At 38.8% G+C, this 8,717-nt stretch overlaps 1 protein-coding gene across 2 annotated transcripts in view; it reads right to left on the reverse strand.

Moving 5' to 3' along the window:
• Window positions 1-8,717, reverse strand: part of Ptpn4 (protein tyrosine phosphatase non-receptor type 4) — a 149,824-nt gene that overhangs the window by 84,310 nt on the left and 56,797 nt on the right. The window lies entirely within an intron of this gene.

Consider the following 8,717-nt stretch of genomic DNA (forward strand, 5'->3'; position numbering starts at 1 on the left):
AAAACAAAAAATAAAATGCAATGAGTAAGATAAAAAAAATCTTTATTCAATTACAAAACTGTAAAACGACACAATTTGTTGGGAAACAATTAGAACATTGTATGTACGTACAGAAGCACTCATCTGTGTGTGCATGTGGAAGTCACAGGTTGATGCCAGACCCTGCCTCTGTTTTGCTCCATTATCTTTCTTTGCATTACTTTTACATTTATGTGCATGTGTCTACACAACTGCACACGTACATGCCACAGCACATATGTGGAGGTCAGAGTTCAACTTTTAGGTGTCAGTTCTCTCCTTCCACCATGTGAGTTCCAGCAACTGAACTCAAGTGGTTAAGCTTGTTAGCAAATCCCCCTACCTGCTGAGCCATCTCACCTGCCCCTCTCCTATTTTTGAGTCAGGGTCCATCAGTGAACCTGGAGCTCACCTTTTAGGATAAACTGGATGGCCAGAAAGTCCCTAGGGTCCTCTTGTCTCCACAGCTCAGCGTGGAGTCACAGACAGGTGGTGCTGTGCTAGCTTTTTATGAGTACTGAGAATCTTGTCTCAGGCCCTCGTACTTGCATACTTTACACCCAACTAAGTCATCTCCTCAGCCTAAATTTATAAATATTAAGCAAAAGCAGTAACTGTATCAACTGCTCCAGGTATACCTGAACAGCGAAATAAAATCCAATACTGAAGGAGATAGCTTAAACACATCCATGTGTTCACTAGAAAAATATAGCACCGGTCTATTTTACCAATAGTATTTTCTCTCATTGGCTACCGTAGACAGATTCTAAATAAAATCAGAAACAATCTCAGAGCTGATAGGAGTATTTTTTCATAATGTAAATAGGTAGAACAGATTCCTGAGCTACATCAGCCAATGAGAGGCAATCAAGAACTAGGCTCCCTCCTCCTCCCTCATCTGTATTCTAGTGCTGGTGTGTTTGCAGGCCTCTAGCAGCACTATCAGCAACTCCAAGACCCATATTCATACATGATATTGTTCAAGAGAACAAACCAAGTTACCACAAAAAGACTACACATCATGTCTTACTGGTCAAAACTGTGTCAAGACTAACAAGCAGCGGAAGAAGCATGTGCGTCAAACAGCACTTACTAACTTAGTGCTGGTGCCCACTTGCTTACCTGCATTACATGCAAACGTACGCACTGCTACAGTGCTCTCTGCACATTCATCGTTCTGATTAAACTGGTCTAGCTCCTGAGGCTGGGCTTGAGAGACGGCTCCGGGGTTAAGAGAATTTGTTACTCTTGAAGAGATCACTGGTTCCAACACCCAGGTCGTGGCTCACAACCATGTGTAATTCCCACTCAAGGGGATTTGATGCCCTCTCCCAGCCTCCCTGGGCACTAGAAGCACACAAGTGTACACAGACATATATGCAAGCAGAACATGCACACACATAAAATAATTAATAAATTTAATATTTTAAAAAGCTACTAAGGTGAGTCTAATGCAGTCTTCTCTTCTGAACAAGACGGAATAGACTGGTTTCTTGTTATACCTCCAGTTGAAGTGCAAATAATGCACTAATTAAAACACATAAAAGTTTATAAAATTTGAAACAAAAGCTGCCATATGGCTTTATGTAGTGAAATGGAGGTGTTAAGAATAAAGACAGAAGGGATTGAAAAGATGGCTTAGTGCCTTTCTTGCTTTGGCAGAGGACCTGGGTTCAGTTTCTAACACTCATATGGTGACTCACACCCATCCATAACTTTAGTTCCACAGGATCTGAAACCCTCTTCTGGCCTCTATGGGCACCAGGCACACACCTGCTACACAGACACATATTCAGCAAAACATACACAAAAAAACAAAAAATAAGTAATCTATAAATGAAAGAACAAAAACAGAAAGTTCCATTAAGAGATACTGTAATAACCATAACAAGAATTTTGGTGACTTAAAGAGTATCAAAGACATCAAAATCATATGCACCTAGTCCAAAACAGTAGACTAACAACAAAGGAACTAACTATAAGTGAGGAAAAAAATGGCACATCAAGAATGTTGTGTTTGTGCATCTGGATTAGCAAATGAATTCCTGATGGTGCTCCTTGTTGATTTAAAATGAACAATATTAAAAGAAAAACAGAAATTCAGTTTAAAATACAATAACCTTTGAAGGAAAGAGAAGGAGGAAGATTCAAAAACCACAACTGGGGCTGGAGAGATGGCTCAGTGGTTAAGAGCACTGTCTGCTCTTCCAGAGGTCATGAGTTCAATTCCCAGCAACCACATGGTGGCTCACCACCATCTATAATGAGATCTGATGTCCTCCTCTGCCTGAAGATGTACATGCACGCAGAGCACTGTATGCATAATAAATTAAAAAAAAAAAAAAAACAACAACAACTGAAAAGCCAATGAGATGATTCAGCAATTAAGAGCACTCATTGGCTGCTCTTGCACAAGACCTGGGTTCAGTCCCTCATACCCACATGATGGCTCACAACCACCCTTAACCCCAGTTCCAGGGGATCTGATGCCCTCTTCTGGCCCTCATGGGCACTATATGCACATGCTGCACATAAACACATATAGACAAAACACTCAAATACATTAAATAAAAATAATCTTTGAAAGAGGAAGCTGGCCTTGGGAGACTTCTTTGTCCCTCTTCCTAATGTGGCCACATTGAAAAAGTGGAAAGTCATTATAGAAGGAAAGAAAGAAGGAAGGAAGGAAGGAAGGAAAGAAAGAAAGAAAGAAAGAAAGAAAGAAAGAAAGAAAGAAAGAAAGAAAGGTAGGTCTGCTCATCTCTTGCTTCATTAACCTTCTGTTGTCCCCATTACAGTAAAAGAGACTGGGTAAGTTCAAACCAAGAGATCTTTATTTTCTCAAAGCCTAAAGCAAAGGTATCACATATAACAAGTCTTCTTGCCGGCAGTGTACAGATGTCATGAAGACATCACAAGCAAGAGATAGAAGACTGCATGCATATTTTATGGTTTAGATATGAAATATCCTCCACAGGCTCATATGTTGCTCAGTTGGGGATGCTATCTGGGGAGGTTCTGGAGACTAGGATGTAGAGGAAATAAGGACATTAGGGGCTGTATCTTACCCTAAATACTTCCTGTCTTTCGGTTTCTTGGATTCCATGAAGAAAGCTGCTTTGTTCTATTACAGACTCCATTATACTGTTCTGCTTAACACAGCCCAAGACCGTGGACTCATACTAAGACTTTCACTGTTTGGGAAGTGGGGTGGGTGGGTGCTAACATCAACAAGAAACCAACACAGAAAACCGGAAGCCAAGAAGTGAAGTAGATACTGTGACTACCTAAGAGAGAAATGTAGGAAAAACTGGTCGTAAGAGCTGAAGAAGTCAAAGCATAAAATATAAGGAGGACTTAGAGGTGGGAGAAGGCTGATAGGAACACAACAGTGAAGGCCAGGTTCGTGAAGGTTTGGATGAGAATAAAGACTACGATAGACTAGAGACGCTACATTGTACAGTGTGGCAAAAATCAAACAAACCAAAAAACAAAACAAAACAAAACAAAACTTGCATCTTGTCTGTGCCCTGAGAGTTTGAGAGAAGCAGAATTTAAAGGTAATTTGTTACTTAATCCAATGGAAGAAATCCATCACTTGGGCTATGGAACAGTGTTTATTAACTATGTTTTTGGAGCAAGGAACAAAACAGGAAGATTGAAAACATATGTAGTTTGGCCAGAAAATTATGTAGTCTGGCACTTAAAGTTGCTGACAATAAGGCTGTGGTTGTTAAAGAGTCATTAGGGAAAAAAAAAGACAAGTTTTTGTACCAAGAAAATAAAAAGATTTCTTGAGGTTGCCTTAGATATCAGAGAGACTCCACCCATGCCAGGGCCAAATAATTTTAATTATTGGAAATTCATTTAAAACTCACTGGAAAAGATTTTCCCTTGAGTAGAGGGTGCAACCTGACACACTGCTTGCACAAGACCACCTAGAGAAGCATTTTCCACGAACCCAGCAGTATCAGGCACACGGAGGCTACTTTAACCATGGTCCAGCTACCACTCAGGCTGGCAGCAAAAACCTTGGCTTTGTCCACATAATGTTTTTGTGGGCATGAAGAGCATAAGAATTTCAAGGTCACAGAGGTTTCTATGCACATTTCAAAGGAAAGCCTGTTGGGCCAGGCAATGTGCAGAATGGACATATTCTTTATAGGATGCCATTGAAAGGGTGGATAAATAGAGCAGATGAAATTGCCCAGATGAGAATTAAAAGAAAACAGCTGAAGGAGAAACTTGCCATGAACTAGCAATTTTCAGTAGGCTGTTTTTAAAAGGAAGTTAATTAATATTTGATTAGTTGAGTTGGTGAATGATAAAATAGTATACTGAAACAATTCTAGAGTTTAGAGGTTTTTAGTCTCCCTGTTACTATTTCTGGCCTTTCAGTATTCCTTATTTCACATAAGTACCAGTAAAAGAAGAAGGCGTTTAAGAGAATCACTAAAGATCAAGGGATAATACATCTACAAATAACTTAGGATAAACTGTGTTTTTACAAGTAAAAGCTATCCCTGACAGAACTTCGTTTTGTTACTAGAATTTTAAGTAAACAATAATTGCCTGACTAAACAAGATTCTTGTTGCTAGGCCAAGAAGAAGGAGCGATGTGTGAGACCTGACTGCAGGGAAGACACAGGCAGAGAGTGATACTCTTTGAAAAGCATAATTAGCAAAAGTTAAACAGAAAATATTTATACCGATTCCTTATTAGCTGGTTAATTGTTGGCTTTTGTTCCCACATAAAGCAGTTTCATTGACCCTATGCTATGAGAGCTGCTACTTCAACAGCACCAGAGCTGTGCTGTATAGAATGCAGGGCTGATGTGGTGAAAAGAAAAAGTCCAAGACAAAACTGGGATTCCTTGCAGTAACTACAACTTGATCCATTATACATATAGAGTTCACATATATGCATGTGTGTGTGTATCTTCACTGGAAAATAAAAGGACTCTGCATTTTAAAATGTAATCATCTTATTTCTAAAGATGCTCTCCTAAAGATCAGTAGGATACAGGGGAAAGCTCCCATCATATTTAGCCCAACAGCATATTATTATTTTTTAATGTTTTTTAATTGAAAAATAAAATCATTCATATTACATCTCAATTGCTATCCCATCCCATGCATCCTCCCATTCCTCCCTCCCTCTCATTTTCACCCCATTCCCCTCCCCTATGACCCAACAGCACATTTTAATAGCTCTTAAAAGACCAAAATCCTTCGGCCATTATCAGAAGATAGACTTGGCTCACTTTCTGCATAAAAGAACATCTTCAGAAATAGATCTTCATAGCAGACAATAGGAACCTCAAAAAAGCAAACGGTGATTTTGATAAGGTTTCAAAATGTGAGGCAGAAAGTGATTGAGGAAGATAAGGTTTACCTCTGGCTTCCATGTACACAAAACAGACAGGCATCCACATACATGTATACACCCACACATAAGCACACACACCGGAGGAGAGAGAAACCTGTTTTTTAGGATCCCAAGTGTGGATGGATCGGAATGGTCTTGTGAGAGAACAGGTGATGTTAATCCACTCGAAGACCAACCACCTAGTGCGGGAGCTTGATTGTTGTCAGCTGAAAAGATCCCATGAACAGACTCTGGGAGGAGATATATAAATGAGCCCAGATCCGGAGGCGGGGCTTTTGGAGACTTCCAATAGTTTTGGCTGTTCACCGCTCCACTTCGAGAAGCTCCTAGAGAGAACCGCTAGCTGGAGGGAAGGCTTCAGGGCTCTGGCTCCTGCTGAGGTTCTGGGTTCTGGTTACTCCAGGTGCCAGCAGAAGAAATCCTGCTGATTATGCCAGGAGAATCGCTCCTCGGAACTGATATCCTTACAGTTTTGTTGTTGTGTTCCTTAATCCTCATTTCCTATGGTTTTGGTTAGTCGGGTTATAAGTGACGTACACTCAGTTAATAAATTGTAATAAAATATATTGGTTAAGAAAATTGAGCTACACACACCATGGCAATAGATTTTTTAAACTCATTTTTAAAAAGTCACTCATAAAATAGAAATGGAGACAAATAAAGGATAAACTGAACCTTTAAAAAAAAATTAGGCTTAAAGGGCAAAGGCACTTGATGCCGAGCCTAATGATGTACATTTGGTTCCACAGTGGAAGGACAGAACCAACTCCCACCAGTTGTCTTCTTACCTCTTTCCACAGGCGAATCACATACACACACACAACAAATTAAAAGATGCAATATGAAATACTTTTTTAAAACTAAAAATTTTCTATGTATTATGAAATTTCCCCATAGTTTTAGGGTTGGTGAAACTATGTAAAATTTTTCTGTGCAGAAAAGGAAGGCCTAATAAAGAAGTTATATATAGCTAAATTCCTAATAGTAACATTAACAATGTCTAGTATTTACTGAATACTTACTGCCAGACATTGCTGCTAAGTGTATGCGCTCAGATTCTTTTATTGTCAAAAAAACCTAAAACCTTTAAGGGTTTAGAGACGAAGAGGCTGAGGTATAGACTGTGCAGACTTCAAAGTACTATGTGGCAGGGTTATAAGCTTCTGATGTTTATTGACTCCAGAATTATTTATAGTTGTTTTTTGTTTTGTTAAAAATGAAAGGCTATTGTACATGCCTGTAATCCCAGCACTTGGGGAGGCAGAAGCAGGCGGATCTCTGTGAGTCTGAGGCCAGCCTGGGCTACAAAGTGAATCAAGGACAGCCAAGGCTACACCGAAAAACCCTGTTTTGAAAAACAAAAGCAGAAAACAAAAGAAGAGGAAAAGGAAGGAGGAGGAAGAAGAGGGGAGGAGGAGGAAGAGGGGAGGAAGAAGAAGGGGGGAGGAGGAGGAAGGGGAGAAGAAGCAGCAAGAAAAGAAGAAGGAAGGAAGGGAGAGGAAGAGGAGGAAAAAGAAGAAGATGATGATGATAATAATAATAATGGTGATGATGATGATGAACAGTAGTTTATATTTAGTCCTCCCACTTAAAATTGGCATTCAGGCTGATAATTCATAGTGACTTTGGGTAGCCTAATCTAAACTACCAAGTTTCTTTTCAGACAGTATGGCAAACTAGATATTAAAAATTCTTGCAACAAAATATCTAGATGTGCTGGATAAAATGCAATTGTCTTGTATTCTTTTTGTTTGATTGTTTTTGAGGCAGGATTTCTCTGCTGTCCTGGACTAGCACTGTAGACCAGGCTGGCCTTGGTCTCCCAGAATGCTGAGATTATAGGCATGCTCCAATGCGCCAGCCTGTCTTATATTTGTATACTTACTAGTTATGCTTAAATTTCAATAGTTTATTACTTAAAAGTCAAACAAGGCGACATCCAGTTCTGCCAACTCTTGCTTTTAATGAATTGAGTTCTCTTTTGTGTCTTATAATTTTGGGTTGTGTAGTTTTGTCTTCCTATAAAAACTAACTGAGAATCTTCTCTAGTCAGGATTAAGACTATGTTCATTGGGACTAGAGTGTCGATTAAGAGCACTTGTGGCTATGCCAAAAGGACCAGGTTCAATTTCTAGCACCCACAGGCTGCCCTTCGGACCATCTGTAACTCCAGTTCCAAGTGTTCCAGAGCCTTCTTCTGGCCTCTGCAAGCATTCCATATATGTGCTGCATGGATGTGTATGAGAAATACCCATAACACATAAATTTTTAACTTTTTAAAGTTAAAAATAAATATGTTCCTTGACTGTTTTATTTTTTACCTAATTAATTTTAAAAATCATTTTTCAATTTTGAAATTCTATGAACAGTAAGTAGTATAAAATTCAAACTTTAGACTCATATTAAGACATTCTCATAGTTACAAATTTTCAGGATAACTTATCTAGATTTAAGATCAAAGCAGAAAAGTCTCTTTGTTTTCCTATTCCCCCTACTTTATCTTACATTGAGGATGCTGCTATCTAGAATACAGGCTTTTCATATAAACACATGTTTTCATAAGGTATTTTGCTTTACTTGGGTTCTTTAACAAGCCCTATTACAATATGCGCTCGAATCTTACTTATCTTATTGTGTTGGACGTTTTTTTTTTTTTAAAGCTGAACTATACACACAAAAGCACAATTCAAATTCTCAATATATTTTGGATATATTATACAATCAACAGAGAAGCTGAAAGTAAATGATGGATAATGAAAGAGACAGACCATTCAAATGGTCTATAACGTGCCTATATTAGTATCAGAGAAAGAAGACCTCAGAGCAATAGATTTTAAGAGACAAAGAAGTAATATAAACGACAAAATAGCAATCCACCAATAATACAGCAATTTCTTAATTACATGTTTGTGTGCATGTAATAAGTACAGTTGACCATGGAGGAAGGAGTTACAGATAGGCTGTAAGCCGCCCAACATGGTTGCTCAGAACTGGACTTGATTCTCTATAAGAGCGATATTGTTTTAGACAGGGTCTAATTGTGTATCCTGAGTTCTTTTTCTTTTTTTGTTTGTTTTTTGTATTTTTGTTTTTCAAGACAGGGTCTCTCTGTATAACCTTGGCTGTCCTGGACTCTCTTTGTAAACCAGGCTGTCCTTGAACTCACAGAGAACCACCTAGCTCTGCCTCCTGAATGCTGGGATTAAAGGCATGTGCCACCATGCTTGGCCCAAAAATATGTTCTTAATCATTGAAACCATCTCTCCTGTTCTAAGACAGTAATCTTAAATGTACATATACAGAAAAATGA

Source organism: Acomys russatus, chromosome 6 (assembly GCF_903995435.1).
Source record: "Acomys russatus chromosome 6, mAcoRus1.1, whole genome shotgun sequence".
In the NCBI taxonomy this organism is placed as follows: domain Eukaryota; kingdom Metazoa; phylum Chordata; class Mammalia; order Rodentia; family Muridae; genus Acomys; species Acomys russatus.